This window comes from Thalassophryne amazonica, chromosome 13, assembly GCF_902500255.1.
Source record: "Thalassophryne amazonica chromosome 13, fThaAma1.1, whole genome shotgun sequence".
Classification (NCBI taxonomy): domain Eukaryota; kingdom Metazoa; phylum Chordata; class Actinopteri; order Batrachoidiformes; family Batrachoididae; genus Thalassophryne; species Thalassophryne amazonica.
In genome coordinates, this window is record NC_047115.1 from 1,156,740 (window position 1) to 1,174,659 (window position 17,920).

The 17,920-nt window shown below is 39.0% G+C and overlaps 1 protein-coding gene across 1 annotated transcript in view; it reads right to left on the reverse strand.

Moving 5' to 3' along the window:
• kif11 (kinesin family member 11) overlaps window positions 1–2,582 on the reverse strand; it is a 28,873-nt gene extending 26,291 nt beyond the window's left edge. Inside the window, exon 1 of the mRNA XM_034185134.1 lies at window positions 2,425–2,582. The gene's annotated coding sequence lies outside the window, so the exon portion shown is untranslated. The remainder of the gene's footprint in view (window positions 1–2,424) is intronic.
• Between the last annotated feature and the right edge of the window lie 15,338 nt (window positions 2,583–17,920).

The window sequence follows — 17,920 nt, forward strand, 5'->3', positions numbered from 1 at the left end:
ATATTTTGGACACTTTTCTTATCCCATCAATTGAAAGGATGTTTGGGGATGATGAAATCATTTTTCAAGATGATAATGCATCTTGCCATAGAGCAAAAACTGTGAAAACATTCCTTGCAAAAAGACACATAGGGTCAATGTCATGGCCTGCAAATAGTCCGGATCTTAATCCAATTGAAAATCTTTGGTGGAAGTTGAAGAAAATGGTCCATGACAAGGCTCCAACCTGCAAAGCTGATCTGGCAACAGCAATCAGAGAAAGTTGGAGCCAGATTGATGAAGAGTACTGTTTGTCACTCATTAAGTCCATGTCTCAGAGACTGCAAGCTGTTATAAAAACCAGAGGTGGTGCAACAAAATACTAGTGATGTGTTGGAGCGTTTTTTTGTTTTTCAGTGATTCCATATTTTTTCCCTCTTCTTGGTCTAAAAAAGTAACCGTTACTGACAGCCACAATCTTTTTTCCTGATTTCTTATAGTGTTTCTTAAAGCCAGAAAGTTGCCATTTGAAATGACTTTAGTTTTGTGTCATGTCTGTGATCTGCTTTTTTTCTACAAAATTAAACAACTGAATGAACATCCTCCGAGGCCTGTGATTCCATAATTTTTGCCAGGGGTTGTATATATATTTTTTCCAAACTGTTCTCAGACATGGGACCCGCAGCCTGATGTGCACCTGCTAAGTCAGATGCAAAGGCTGTGATTTTTCACTTTTCACTCCTTTATCTCCCATCATGTTTTAAAAGTTTTTGCAGTTCTCTCGCAGACTTGGATCAAATATTTGTCGCACAAAAGTCCAGAAATATGAAACTTCAGAACAAGAAGTCGGAAAATGATGCTCAAATGACCGGAAATTCAAGGAGGAAACTTTCCACCTTACCTGTGATTTGGAGGTACAGTAGATGATTGTAAAAAGAAGCGCTCATTGAGGGACAAATACAGAAAAAAAAGCATAATCCAGAAAAACTGCATAAAGACGCGATGGAGAACTTACGGTCATGCACGTTGATGTCAATGCATGATAGAGAGTCACGGAGCTGCAGAGGATTTTAAAGTACCACCCCACAGCGGACTTAGAATATATAAAAATAAATAACAGTGACTCGACCAAATGTAGTCTTTTAAATGGACATAATGTCCGCTACTTATTTAAGACAGGCACTTTTTTGAGAGGGCTTTCTGACCTGGTCATTAAAATAGGTAGGTCCTGATTCAAGATTCCCCGTAGATCGTTTGGCACCTCCTGACTGTAACTAATCCATTACATACATATAATGGATTTCGATAACTAACAAAATTTGCTGGTCCACCTGAATCCATTATATGCAAGTTTTACTATACATACGCATTGTGTTTAAGTGGATAGGCTAATGATTTGACATTCTAGTTAACAGGTTAGTAACAGCTGGTGCTTGCTCTCTACTTACCTTGATACTTATGGGCGAATCCCTCATGGAAAAATTTGAACCCTCTGTTCATTTTTTTTTTCCTTTTGATGGAGTTTTCCATCCACCAATCTCACAACATTGGCAAAAGAAAATTTAGGTAAATCCGTCAACAAAGTCATGTACACTCTCTCTCATTTCTAATGCAGGCTACGTTTTCTGCTGTGTTGACACTGACTTGACAGGACCTCTGTTTCCACAGCGATTACGTATTTCCGACCTGAGAGAAATCTGTAACCCCTAACCCAAACCATAACAAGGCTGTTCTACATAGGAACATTATTAATGTGGCTATGTACGAATAGCCACTTCGGATGTTATAGTTGTGTATATGTTGGGTTTTATTTGTTCCAATTTCTGTTGTATTTTTATAATTCCTTTTTGATGCATTTTAAAATAGAGCAATCCATACATTTTAATGAGATTCATAAATAAATTATAATATAAATCATGCATAATTTCCATTTATCCATGAAGTGTGCTTTTTATGTGCCACTGTATACTTTTTAAAACCATACTAATATATTAATATTATTACTGTTATCATAATCATCATTATGAAGTTCATAAAAATGTTTCCAGTAGTCAAAGTGAATGAATTAACCTGACTGGAAGAACGCAGGTTAAGAAGTAATTTTATGGAAACATTCATAACCTTACAGGCACATTTAGATATCTATGGGAGGGGTTTTTTTTGTTTTTTTTTAATATATAAAAACACAGGAGCAGATCTTCAGCATCAAAGCAATTAAACAGTGGAACAAGTTGTCCAAAAATTCACGCTGTCAAGCAACAGTTTTACAGACAAACACCAGTCTTTTTAGATCCAATCAAACCAAGAACCAAATGAAGACTGACGTTTTTAATTCAATAAATTCAGCTAAATTCGATATTAACGAGCCGTTACTATTAATGCTAGCTAATGTGCTAACGTTAGCATTAGCATTTGCGATGAACAAAATCACCCAAAGTGACTCACCAGACGCCGGTGAACACGTTGCTCCTGCTTTCACAGACAACCGCCTCAACGTTTACTGCACAAACACCGTGAAACAAAACCGTAGTGATCAAATATGTATGCTGACTTCTCGTCAGAAAAAGCGCAACCTGCGAGGCGCTCGAACTACATCAATACTTCAAACTGTGCTTTTAAATTTCACTCCACCAATAGCGACGCCGGAAAGGAGTAAAGAAACCACGCCATTGGTCAAGAATGTTACGTCACCGCGCCGGCGTAAAGCATCGTGGGAGGATGAAATGACGGCGCAACCATAGACATCCCATTAATCTTTAAAAAAAATGCACTGTGTTGCACAACTTCTCAATCATAAAAAAGTTACAAATGTAAAGACAGTGTGAAGTGAAAACGAACTATTTTGTTGAACACAGAAAAAACGTTGACACCTCCATAAGGAACTTGAACTTTTTTTATTTTTCTTGTATATCTCTTTGCCCTTGTGTTTTGTTCGTTTGTTATTGCGTTTGTTGAAATAAAGTTTTGTAAAAAAAACAAAACAAAAAAAACATAGACATCCCACAGAGCAACCAGCAGAGGCTGACATTTCTATGAAAACATTATTTAATAGAAACAAACGGACACTGTCCAAATACTTATGGACCTGACTGTGACGCCAACAAGATACCATGACAACATGGGAGGAGTTAGAAGCGTCAGTGGCTGTGATTGGAGAAATTGCTTCATGGCGAAACCCTGACTCTTTGTGGTATTTTATCCCCAACAAGATTTTTTAAAAGGTTGGAGGTCTTCCATTGTAACGTCAATGTCACTAAACTGCTGCTGAAATTGTGTGCTTTCTATCAACAAGCCCTTTTAGCATGGAAACTGTGCTATAAGCACAATTTTTCACCACATACATGTATTATTTGGAATAATGTTAAAACAGGGACAGAAACTCAAAGGAACAAACGTATTCATCAATGAACATCTGAGCAAAAGAAACGCAGACATCACCAGGAAAGCTCGTCTCTTAAAAAAGCAGGGAAAAATTCAACAGACATGGACATCCAAATGCAAAACATTCATCAAACTGAACGGAACATCAGAACAAGAGAAGGTTATGGTAATCAGGAACATCGAGGATCTGGACAAATATGACCAATAAGGTATGAGGACACAAACACATCACAACACCATGACACAGACCAGAGGAACCTATTCATCTACTACATCATCTACATCTGGAGACAAGAAGGATATAACTCAAAGGATTGCTGATCATGGAAAAGTAGAACTGAGAACATTTAAATACACAGACCACAATGTATTGGACTTGGAGCACGATATAGACCCGGACAATAATTTCTTCTCAAATATCAATGACAGTTGTTGCTATTATACAGATGAACAGTTTAATCGGATCATTAAAACGGATAACAAATTATCAATAATCCATTTCAACAGCAGAAGTCTATATGCAAACTTTAACAACATTAAAGAATATTTAAGTCAGTTTAAAAAAATATTTAACATAATTGCTATATCAGAAACATGGATCAATGAAGATAAAGGAATGGATTTTGAACTGGATGGATATGAATTTAATTGTGTAAACAGAAAAAATAAGAGTGGAGGAGGAGTGGCTGTGTATGTGGATAAGAACATGGATTATAAAATAGTAGACAATATGACAACTGTGATTGATAACTTATTAGAATGTATAACTACTGAAATATGTGAAGAAAAAAGCAAAAATGTATTAGTCAGCTGTATATATAGAGCACCAGGATCTAGTATTGAAACATTCACTGACTGTATGGGAAAAATGTTCTCAAAAACTAATCAAAAACTGTGTTCATTTGTGGTGACTTAAATATTGATCTGCTCAATCCAAATAAGCATAAAATAACAGATGAATTTATCAGTATAATGTACAGTATGAGTTTATATCCAAAAATCACCAGGCCAAGCAGAATTACATCCCATAGTGCCACCTTAATTGATAATATATTCAGCAATGATATTGAGAATAACACTGTGAGTGGATTATTAATCAATGACATTAGTGATCATCTACCAGTTTTCATCGTTTATAATAGAAACCATCGGCGGAATCAGCCAGAGGAGAAAATAAAATACAGGCGAGTGCGGACAGAGGAAAACATGAACACACTAAAGAAGGATTTACAGGAGCAAAACTGGGAAAAGGTATACAGTGAAAGTGATGTTGATAGTGCATATGAAACTTTTTTACAAATATTTACATCATTATATGATAAAAATTGTCCAATTAAACAAGACTACAGAAAAGAAAAAATCCAAGCTCGACCATGGATGACGAAAGGGTTACGAAATGCATGTAATAAGAAAAATACACTGTATAGAGAATTCATAAAACTAAAGACTAAAGAGGCAGAAAATAGATATAAGAAATACAAAAATAGATTAACTAATATTATACGGGTATGTAGGAAGGAATATTATAGTAACATATTATATAATAACAAAAACAATATTAAAGGAATATGGGATATATTAAATAGCATTATCAAAAATGGTAATAAAAAACAGAGTTACCCTCAGTATTTCATTGATAATAATGTCAAGAAGGAAAATAAGGATGAGGTAGTCAACGGTTTTAATAATTTTTTTGTAAATATTGGACCAAGCTTGGCAGAAAAAATTCCCGATTCCCAACCTGAGGATTGGGATAATAATCTCATAGAAAGAAATCCCTGTTCAATGTTCCTCACAGCAGTGGATGGAAATGAAATTATAGACATTGTGAATAATTGTAAATATAAAACATCTACCGATTTAAATGAAATTGATATGGTGGTGGTAAAACAGGTCATTGAATGGATTGTAGAACCATTAACATACATCTGTAACTTATCATTTCAAACCGGTAAATTTCCCAATCAAATGAAAATAGCTAAGGTTGTGCCGCTGTATAAGACTGGGGATAGACACCACTTCACAAATTATAGACCTGTTTCTTTGCTTCCACAATTTTCCAAATTATTAGAAAAGTTATTCAATAATAGATTAGACAAATTCATAAATAAACATAAATTACTTACTGATAGTCAATATGGATTCAGAGCACATAGTTCAACATCACTTGCATTAATAGAATCAGTTGAGGAGATTACAAACGCCATAGACCACAAATTACATTCAGTTGGAATATTTATAGACCTTAAAAAGGCTTTTGATACAATCAATCATGACATATTAATCAATAAACTTGAACAGTATGGGATTAGGGGGTTGGTGTTGCACTGGGTGAGAAGCTACTTAAGTAACAGAAAACAGTTTGTGAAGTTGGGGGAATATACATCATCATGCTTGGACAATGCTTGTGGCGTCCCACAGGGGTCAGTATTGGGTCCAAAACTGTTTCTAATTTATATAAATGATATTGTCAATGTTTCCAAAATATTAAAATTAGTATTATTTGCAGATGACACAAGCATTTTTTGTTCAGGGGGGGATTTGCAGGAGTTACTGAGGAGGATCAGTATAGAAATGGGAAAATTGAAAATATGGTTTGACAGAAATAAATTATCATTAAACTTAAGTAAAACAAAATACATGTTATTTGGCTATTGTAATACAGACATACAGGTTCAGTTACAAGTCGAGGGGGTAGATATTGAAAGGGTACATGAAAATAAGTTTCTGGGGGTGATAATAGATGATAAGATAAACTGGAAGACTCATATAAAACATATACAAAGTAAACTGTCAAGAAGCATTTCAGTTCTAAACAAAGCGAAACATATTCTGGACCACAACTCACTCCGCATTCTTTACTGCTCACTGGTTTTACCATATTTACAGTACTGTGCAGAGGTATGGGGTAATACTTATAAAGGTACAACACAATCACTATCAGTAATGCAGAAAAGAGCTATAAGAATTATTCATAATACTGGCTATAGAGATCATACAAATCCACTATTTTTACAATCCAAATTCTTAAAATTCACAGACTTGGTTCATTTTCTAACAGTACAAACTGTGTATAAAGCAATAAACAATTTACTTCCAGCAAATATTAAAAATATGTTTTTTAACAGATCAGGGGATTACAGTCTGAGGGGGAAATTTAATTTAAAGCATCAGTGGGCACGAACAACATTAAAAGGTTTCTGTATTTCTGTCTGTGGGGTGAAGATGTGGAACAGATTGGGAGTGGGGCTCAAGCAATGTCCAAGCATGAACCAGTTCAAACAGCAGTACAAAAATATGGTTTTTTCTAGGTATAGGGAGGAGGAAGGGTAATGAGGGTTAGGGTGTTTTTGTTTTTTGCTTCGGCTTGTAAATATATAGCATTTTGTATGTAAGTAGGTATGTGTAGGTGTATATTTATGTTTGTGTATATATATGTGTATATATGTATATGTGTATATATATGTATATATGTATATGTGTATATATATGTATATATGTATATGTGTATATATATGTATATATGTATATGTGTATGTATGTATATGTGTGTATGTATATATGTATGTGTATGTATATATATATATATACATATACATATATACACATATACATATATATATATATATATATATATATATATATATATATATATATATATATATATATATATATATATATATTGATATCGGTTTAGGTGTGTAGGAATCTATGTGTATATGTGGCAAAGGGTATTTGTTGTGTGGGCCGCTGAAGAGGAGGTACTGCTGGCCCACCACCACAAGATGGCGCCCTGCTTGAAGTGCGGGCTTCAAGCACTAGAGGGCGTCGGCTTTGCTGGAGGTGACAGCTGTCATCAATCAACACAAGCTGTCACCCATCACCACCACTACAAAGACCGGACTGCAACTCCACCTCCTTGCCGAGAAATCAACTACCATTCAGGTAATTTCTCTGCTGACTGACACGTTGTGTAACAATCTAATCTCATTTGCAGCCGTTGTCCTGTGGTTGTTCCCTTATCTGGGATTTTGGCGTTTGGTGTGACTGCGACGACTGCGCCTCACACTCCAAACAGATAAGTGGTTAATCAGGAGCTGCACGAGTGTGTAATTTGGAGGTGGAGGTTCTCCCTCCTAACTGCGTAGAGATCGTGGACCACTGAGTGTGCGAACTCACATTCATCTGGACTGTCTCTGTTCTCTGCCAGCAGTACCGGCCGGGTCTGACTGCTGAAGACAGCGGCCACCTGGGGCACAGGGCTTGGCGGCTCCGGTGTTCTTCAGCTCCGTTGGTGTTGGAAGCTGTGTGGGATCCGGCTCTTCTCTCTCCAGGCGTCTTCTATCGTCGAGCCTGCCCACACGTCACCTGGTGTATGATTGACAGTCCACCATATTGTTATTGTCTGTACGTTGTTGTGCGATTCACAACATTAAATTGTTACTTTTTGGCTTATCCATTGTCCGTTCATTAACGCCCCCTGTTGTGGGTCCGTGTCACAACACTTTCACAACAAGTATTACTGGTTGTGGGGAAGAAGGGGTAGGGATAAATAAGCTGATGTTTCACCCTACCCCTTTTTGGACATGTTGGGTACACAGTAGGAACTTTTTTGTTGTTGTCTTTACTGATCTATCTTGTAATTGTTGTTGTATCAAATGTTCGAAATAAACAGTTTTCATTCATTCATTCATTCATTCATTCATTCAATGAGAACATTACTGCACGGAATCAATCAAACACTTTTTATGCCTAAATGGATAGAGCGAAAAATCATGTTTCTTCAAGATATATTTGACAATCAAGGTAAAATATTTACATATGAAATGTTTTTAAGAATTCACCAATTTCCAATCACCTTTAAAGAATTTAATTATGTTGTGAAAAGTATTCCGAGTGGACTGAAAGAATTGATGAAGGCACATGTGAAAAAGGAAACTCAGTATACCATGGGCTCAGTAATGACTGATGGGATTCCATTTAACAGCCAAAAGTGCAGTAATAAATATATTAGGAATATAATTCAAAATTCTAATAGGAATATACCCAACTGTAAATCTTACTGGAGCTCTCAATATAGTGATTTAAACTGGAAATATATATGGCTACATCCCTTTCAATACTGTATTTATAATAAAATTAGAGAACTACACTGGAAAATTTTACATCGTATTTATCCGACAAACTTGTTTATATCCAGATTTACAGATGTGGATCCCAAATGCTATTTCTGTGGTATAGAAGAAGAGTCAATAATACATCTATTTTATGAGTGTAAGTTCACAAGAGATATTTGGCTTAATTTGGAGTTATTTATTTATAATAAAACTAATCATAGAATTAAAATAGCCAACCATAATGTAACAACCTCCTTTGAATATAAAAATATACAATATCTAGTAAACCTATATATACTACTTGGCAAATATCACATACATAAAGCTAAATTCAGTCAATCCAAATCCCTTCTTAAACTATGGATAATTGAAATCCACACCTACCTTAAAACTTTAAATAATATACCAAGCAAAAAAGCTATGAAGACAATAAATTTGGTAAAGAAATTCAGTTTACAATAAACCCTCCATACCCCTCGGATGTGTGTTGTATAATATGTCATCTGTTAAGTTTTGGATGATGTCTGTCTGTTAGTCAGACATACCGTTTGTCCACCTGTACCTCTTGTTATGTTTTTCCTTTGTTTAATAATTTAAAAAATAAAAAAAATAAAAATAAAAAATTCATGGCGGACTGGAACCCAGAACTAGAGCATGAACTAGAGTGCCTTATTTGAGAGTGACGTCAACTCAGAACATGGCGCCATTTTGGTTCCAACTGGGCAGAACGACTGAATGGACCTTTTACGTGTTCAACATTTTTTAAAATCATGTGGTTAACACATACAGCAACACATCAGGTGCATATCAGAATAAATATAAACTAGTTAAGCTATCAAATTTACATACATTTACAATTTATGATGACTTATTTAATTAATTTAAAGCTGGATTTATGCTTATGCAGCTCTGTAGCTCCGTGTCATGTAATGACGTGTGTGACAGTTTTAAAGTTCTCCGTCTCTGGATTATACTTTATTCTGGACTAATTTAAGCCTCATTTACTTTTCTTTCTACAATCATCACCTCCACATTAAAGGTAAGATGGACATTTTCCTCTTTTACCCGCTTCGTGCTGTAAATGTGTGGACTTTTCTGATCCATTTGTAACCAGTGTGCGCACCGCAGATACTCATAATATGATGGCAGACGAAACACTGAAAGCAAAAAAGTGTCAAATCACAGCCTTTTTCTGTGTTTGATTTAACAGGTGCACATCAGGTTGTTGGTCCGAGTCTGAACACTGTTTGAAAAAAATACACGGTCGTACTTTTACTCACAGAAATGACTCCGGTCCCACTTTCCTCAAATATGTGAGTGTCAGAGCTGAACTTTAATTTGTACCTCTGTTACTGTGCACGTCCAGACTGCTCAGAGTTTTTAATGGAAATACATTGCAATCGGACGAGACATTTTATCCGATGTGAGTGAAAAATCCGTTATATACGATGTTTATTACATGGAAAACAATACAAAAACTTTGGGACTTTTTTGTCTGGTGACTGTGAATATCTGGTTTATACGATGACCGTTTAAATGAGTTTTACTGGACATGGGACTGAACAATAAATTTACCTCTCAAAGCTTTGATGATGAAGTTGCTTCCATCCCACACGCTGACTTTATTTTCCCAAATGTTTCTTCTGTTGGGATCTGAAGGGAATCTGTACATCTTGAAGCCATTGTTGTGTCTGTTTGTGCCTCCAAATGCACAACAACCCGACATTTTCAGAGAATAAATAGAATAAAATAGCTGGATTTACATGCAGACACATTAACAGCGCTATTTTGGAACCAAGATGGCACCACAAGTCACATGACTTTTTTTTTTTTTTTTTGACTAGTCATGTCGCCACTCTCTCAATTAAGGCACTCTACCCAGAACATCATGCTGACAGTTCCACTCCTGATAACAAAATGCAAAAATCAACCAAATTTTATATTTCCGGAAAAATGTTTTTCACTACAGCGCAGATTAAGTTAAAGGAAAAGAAAACCCACTGATAATTTACGATGGGGTTGGTAGATTATGATACTGAGAGCCCATATGAAAAGTTGTAGGCATGTGTGATCACTTATGTTAAAGTTAAGAGGGTTTTTGTGTGGCGGGTCTAAAGCTACCAGCAGGCAGCCATGCCATCTGCTATAACAGTGATTAACATCACTTTGAGCAGATGGAATCAGTTCATCAGTGAAATCACCTGGTGCAGTGGGTGGTTGCAAAGAAAACCTGCACCCCCTCGACCCTTTCTGGAACGAGTTTGAGACCTCTGTAAAGATTTTTATGCCCCACGCTGCGCTTGCGCTGTGAGGCGTGGCATATAGCATCCGGGTTGTCCATCTGTCCGCCCTTCCGTCTGTCTGTCCATCTCTCTGTCCGTCCGTCTGTCTGTCCAGCTGCAATTCGTTTGCTGCAACGTAGCTCAGCACCTATTGCTCGCAGAAACTTCATATTTGGTGGGTACATGTCTTGGAGGAGTACTTTACATGGGTTCGAAGGCCAGTGACCTTGACCTACTTTTAAAAAATTACCAGTAGTTGCATTTGTTTGAAGGCTACTGACTTTGGCCACATCCAGATAAATATAATGTAAATCTCCAATTTTTCAACTGTGTATCCCGGTTTACATCAAACACATAAGGGTTCAACCAAATACCGACCCCACACATGTGCATATTACTGCACTTTACATGGAAAATAGTACTGCGCACGGGGCATTTCATGACGAATGTCTCTAGTTTAACTTTTAATTAAATACGTACCATAAATGCTGTTTTTCTGATGCACACGTCATCCAGTGCACACATGGTGTCTCACGGCATCTGATCCGCTCCACGCAGAACTGAGTACCGGTAATTTTAACTTTCTTTTTTTGTTCCTTTGTGCATCATGAGATAATCAATCAATCAATCAACTTTTTTCTTATATAGCGCCAAATCACAACAAACAGTTGCCCCAAGGCGCTTTATATTGTAAGGCAAGGCCATACAATAATTATGTAAAACCCCAACGGTCAAAACGACCCCCTGTGAGCAAGCACTTGGCCACAGTGGGAAGGAAAAACTCCCTTTTAACAGGAAGAAACCTCCAGCAGAACCAGGCTCAGGGAGGGGCAGTCTTCTGCTGAGACTGGTTGGGGCTGAGGGAAAGAACCAGGAAAAAGACATGCCGTGAAGGGGGGCAGAGATCGATCACTAATGATTAAATGCAGAGTGATGCATACGGAGCAAAAAGAGAAAGAAACAGTGCATCATGGGAACCCCCCCACAGTCTACGTCTAAAGCAGCATAACCAAGGGATGGTCCAGGGTCACCCGATCCAGCCCTAACTATAAGCTTTAGCAAAAAGGAAAGTTTTAAGCCTAATCTTAAAAGTAGAGAGGGTGTCTGTCTCCCTGATCTGAATTGGGAGCTGGTTCCACAGGAGAGGAGCCTGAAAGCTGAAGGCTCTGCCTCCCATTCTACTCTTACAAACCCTAGGAACTACAAGTAAGCCTGCAGTCTGAGAGCGAAGCGCTCTATTGGGGTGATATGGTACTACGAGGTCCCTAAGATAAGATGGGACCTGATTATTCAAAACCTTATAAGTAAGAAGAATAATTTTAAATTCTATTCTAGAATTAACAGGAAGCCAATGAAGAGAGGCCAATATGGGTGAGATATGCTCTCTCCTTCTAGTCCCCGTCAGTACTCTAGCTGCAGCATTCTGAACCAACTGAAGGCTTTTTAGGGAACTTTTAGGACAACCTGATAATAATGAATTACAATAGTCCAGCCTAGAGGAAATAAATGCATGAATTAGTTTTTCAGCATCACTCTGAGACAAGACCTTTCTGATTTTAGAGATATTGCGTAAATGCAAAAAAGCAGTCCTACATATTTGTTTAATATGCGCTTTGAATGACATATCCTGATCAAAAATGACTCCAAGATTTCTCACAGTATTACTAGAGATCAGGGAAATGCCACCCAGAGTAACGATCTGGTTAGACACCATGCTTCTAAGATTTGTGGGGCCAAGTACAATAACTTCAGTTTTATCTGAATTTAAAAGCAGGAAATTAGAGGTCATCCATGTCTTTATGTCTGTAAGACAATCCTGCAGTTTAGCTAATTGGTGTGTATCCTCTGGCTTCATGGATAGATAAAGCTGGGTATCATCTGCGTAACAATGAAAATTTAAGCAATACCGTCTAATAATACTGCCTAAGGGAAGCATGTATAAAGTGAATAAAATTGGTCCTAGCACAGAACCTTGTGGAACTCCATAATTAACTTTAGTCTGTGAAGAAGATTCCCCATTTACATGAACAAACTGTAATCTATTAGACAAATATAATGTCATTGTGCAGCCAGGATCCCCTGGTGTCTGTGCTAAATCAGATGATAAGGCGCTGTGATGTTTTCAACTTGTAACGCAAAGACAGAGACATGGGGGGGCTCTGCTGGCTGATCTAACGGGAGGCGTAACTGTAGCGCAAAGTGCCAGAGGGACTTTTCTTCATCCACAACAAGGATTTAATTGTTTGCACACATTGATTTCTGCAAGATGTGTTGAAGAATCCACTAAAACTAACAGGTAAGACTTTATATTTATTGTGTGTGAGACTTTCCGCCGCATGAGGACCTCAGCTTCTAGCTAATTAGCGAACAGCATCGATTAATGTATTTGGAATTATGAGAAAGCCTGTAAAAATCCATAAATTGGCTGCATGATTGTTTAAGCCACAGTGTTCAAAGCGTGTGAAAAAAGTGTCCTATAGTCTGGAAATTACGGTATTTACATCAGTGTGTGTTCGCCATGTGTAGCTTTCTGTGCTCATGCTACGTCACAGCATTCCACAAGTGATCCGGGGGATTTTTTCTGATTGGTTAAAATTGTGTCAGTGGCAGCATTTTTGAAATCCGCAATGATGGATGAATTCTGACTTTCGGAGGCGGATATTTCAGTTGTAAGAGCTCCTTATTTTCATTGATACGCATCAGTCGTTAGTTTATAGCACAGTCGATCTTCCCAGCTGTATTTTGTCAGTGAGCTTTCTTTTCCTTTAAGTCTGGGAGCCACGCTTCCCCCACCACACGGCAGAGCAGCCACGGGTCTTGGATGACAACCACGGAGGCAGACAGCCGGCCCATCCCCTCATGTCCAACATGAAAGACGTCAGATGGTTGATTCATAAATGTGCAACTAAATATACGTCACAGTGTTTTAGACTCTGTGTGATCTCATTATGAAGTCATTTGGACCAATCAATGACAAATATTCTGCTGATCAATATGTGCTTCAGATCATCCTCTGCTGCCTCTTAGTTGCTGAGATTTATTTAAAAATGTCTTTTTTTATGGACAGTGTGCTCCCTGACCTTGACCTTTGACCAAAGGACTCCAAAACCAAACAAATATCAATCCAAGCTTGAAGGAAACTGGTTTTATCTTGTTCACAAAACACACACACAACCCCAACACACACACACACACACACACACACACACACACACACACACACACACACACACACACACACACACACACACACACACACACAACCCACACACACACACACACACACACCACACACACACACACACACACACACACACACACACACACAACCCCAACACACACACACACACACACACACACACAACCCCAACACACACACATACAACTCCAACACACACACACACACACACACACACACACACACACACACACACACACACACACACACACACACACACACACACACACACAACCCCAACACACACACACACACACACACACACACACACACACACAACCCCAACACACACACACACACACAACCCCAACACACACACATACAACTCCAACACACACACACACACACACACACACACACACACACACACACACACACACACACACAACCCCAACACACACACACACACACAGGTTCAGACTCTGACGACACTCTGCACACTATTTCTCAAATCTCTCAAATACCAAAACTCTAATCAGTCTGTACGCCTGAAATGCACACGTACTCAGTGTTTTTCGCATGTCGTTGCGTTCATAGATTTGCTTGCAGCTGTGTATGTTTGCTTTTAATGTATGTGTTCTGTCGTGTTCATTCTCCTGCCTTTGTTTTGGTTTGTTTTTTTGCATTGTAGAAATGCGCTCTGTTCTCAAAGCAGTAAAGCAAACAGCACTCAGGTTTGAAGATGTACAGCGGGACACACTGCTTCCTTGTCAGGGCTGCGAACATCAGATCACAAAGTTCACAGTCCCTCAGTGTCCCCCCAAAAAAATAGTAGAAAATATTTCTATTTAAACTCACAAGCAAACTCAAAACTGTCCGTCTCTTGTCTCAGCATTGAAAGCGAGAGAGAGAGAGAGAGAGAGAGAGAGACGCTGTCTGTCTCTGCCTTTTTTTCAAAACCCTGGTGTGATCACAGATGCACAGACACACACGCACTTCACCTTCTCTCCAGCTGATTCACTCTGGATGAATGCATTCAGTGTTTGTATGTGTTGTAGCGCACGTGCACATACACACACACGCACAAAATGATTGTCTCGTACATGATTTAGCAACTCAAATGTTCAAAAAAGAATGAAGCCATTTGTGATCACACTGGGTTTTCATATGTCACACCACTGTGGATCAAAGCTGTTCACACATGAATGTCCGCTGCTGCTGAAACATTTTCCACACTTGATGCTCAAAGTCTTGCTTCTGTGAACTGCTGCCTGGTTTGCACAAACCGAGGCACATTATGCTCTGAGAGATCACAGCAGACAACATGAAATATTATTACATCGTGAAGGCCCTCAGCTCCACAGAAACAAACGAGGCTGATTGCGCTCCTGCAAAGCCCCTCCACTGCGAACAAATACTCAGTGATCAAGGCTCACCTCCTCAAAACTTTTGAACTGTCAAACACTGAAAGGGCCAACAGGGTCTTCTCTCTACACGGGCTGAAGGAAAGCAAGCCCTCAGAGTTCATGGACAGAATGCTGCAGCTCTGGCTGGACTTTTTGTACAGTAACACTCTCCTCAGGTGCACGCAGCACTGGAACAAAACCACAATCACAGACTGCGCTGGTGGAGAGGCTGACAAATTCTTCCTGGCCGGCCAGCACCACTGCATTACCGCGGCAGCACTCACCACATCACACGCAGCAGCAGAAGCCCCACACCGCACACACCAGCGCCGCCGCGGAAGAGCTGCATCTCTCCTCCACAGCAGCGCTCACAAACCGGCTGCTGCACTGTGTGAAAACATTCAGTTGGTCGAACAAAGTCAAACTAAATGCTAACGTTACAAAAACTAAGCAAATGATAAAAAATTTCAAGAACTACAGCAAAACGAAATATGCACGAATTGAGGTTTTCGGCGGCATTTGTTCAAATTTTTCAACAGTTTAAAAATCCTGACAAAGAGCCAGCTGCAGGAACGAAAATGCACGAAGGTTAAACGATGCCAATGAAAGTCAAAGAAAGTCCAGATTTCTTGTTTCGTTTGGGCTTCTTTGCCCTTTGTTAAGTGCTGTGTGACCGGGCCTTAACACACACACACACCCAAACCTTCCTGGTTTGAATCCTGCCTCTCTCCCTGCTCACCTGGAGAGATATCAGGAAGAGAATCCGGCATAAAAATTTGGGATGAATCAATATGAGGATCCAAACCAGTCAACAGGAGGGCGTTTCTGCAGATTCTGGTTCCTGGACCAAGATGTTTGACAAGAAATGATCCGTTTGTTGACCAAAGAAAGAAAACAGAAGACTGGAGACATGATTTGATTGGTTTATGTGACTACTTAACAGCTATTGGCTGTGCTCTCTAAGGGTCAAAGGTCATCACACCTGAACTTTGGATGTGGTCCACAGCCACAAAATGTGTCAGATCAAACCAATACCGCTCACCATATCAATCAATCAACTTTTTTCTTGTATAGCGCCAAATCACAACAAACAGTTGCCCCAAGGCGCTCCACATTGCAAGGCAAGGCCATACAATAATTATGAAACACAGTCTACGTCTAAAGCAACATAACCAAGGGATGGTCCAGGGTCACCCGATCCAGCCCTAACTATAAGCCTTAGCGAAAAGGAAAGTTTTAAGCCTAATCTTAAAAGTAGAGAGGATATCTGTCTCCCTGATCTGAATTGGGAGCTGGTTCCACAGGAGAGGAGCCTGAAAGCTGAAGGCTCTGCCTCCCATTCTACTCTTACAAACCCTAGGAACTACAAGTAAGCCCGCAGTCTGAGAGCGAAGCGCTCTAATGGGGTAATATGGTACTATGAGGTCCCTAAGATAAGATGGGACCTGATTATTCAAAACCTTATAAGTAAGAAGAAGAATTTTAAATTCTATTCTAGCATTAACAGGAAGCCAATGAAGGGAGGCCAACACGGGTGAGATATGCTCTCTCCTGCTAGTCCCCGTCAGTACTCTAGCTGCAGCATTCTGAACCAACTGAAGGCTTTTTAGGGAACTTTTAGGACAACCTGATAATAATGAATTACAATAGTCCAGCCTAGAGGAAACAAATGCATGAATTAGTTTTTCAGCATCACTCTGAGACAAGACCTTTCTGATTTTAGAGATATTGCGTAAATGCAAAAAGGCAGTCCTACATATTTGTTTAATATGCGCTTTGAATGACATATCCTGATCAAAAATAACTCCAAGATTTCTCACAGTATTACTAGAGATCAGGGAAATGCCATCCAGAGTAAGGATCTGGTTAGACACCATGCTTCTAAGATTTGTGGGGCCAAGTACAATAACTTCAGTTTTATCTGAGTTTAAAAGCAGGAAATTAGAGGTCATCCATGTCTTTATGTCTGTAAGACAATCCTGCAGTTTAGCTAATTGGTGCGTATCCTCTGGCTTCATGGATAGATAAAGCTGGGTATCATCTGCGTAACAATGAAAATTTAAGCAATACCGTCTAATAATACTGCCCAAGGGAAGCATGTATAAAGTGAATAAAATTGGTCCTAGCACAGAACCATATGGAGGTGACATGACACGTTCTTCACCCTCCTGGAATATGGACCCAACCCAGATCCAGGGTGGGTTCCTGGAACCCTGTGGAACCTCAGAGTTCACCTCCTGAGCTCTGTTTGGGTCCAGTCTGCGACCTGGATCAACATCCCACTTCATTCCCATCACAGTTTTAATTGTGAGGGCGGAAAGAAACAAAGTGAGGCGAGAACAATTGTATTGGTTCTCACCCCCACCTCCCTTTTTTTGTGACGCCCACTCACACCCGGATGATGACGAGTCTTTACGGGGGCAAAAAATCCAGAGTGGGTTAGTTTTTGGTGGGACGCTGGCAAACGTCGTGTCGTGTCCACATCAGGAAGCATCTTATCATCCTTCTCTCTATCTGTCCATATATCTGTCCATCTATCTGTCCATCTCTCCGTCTCTGGAGAACGAGCTCAGACTT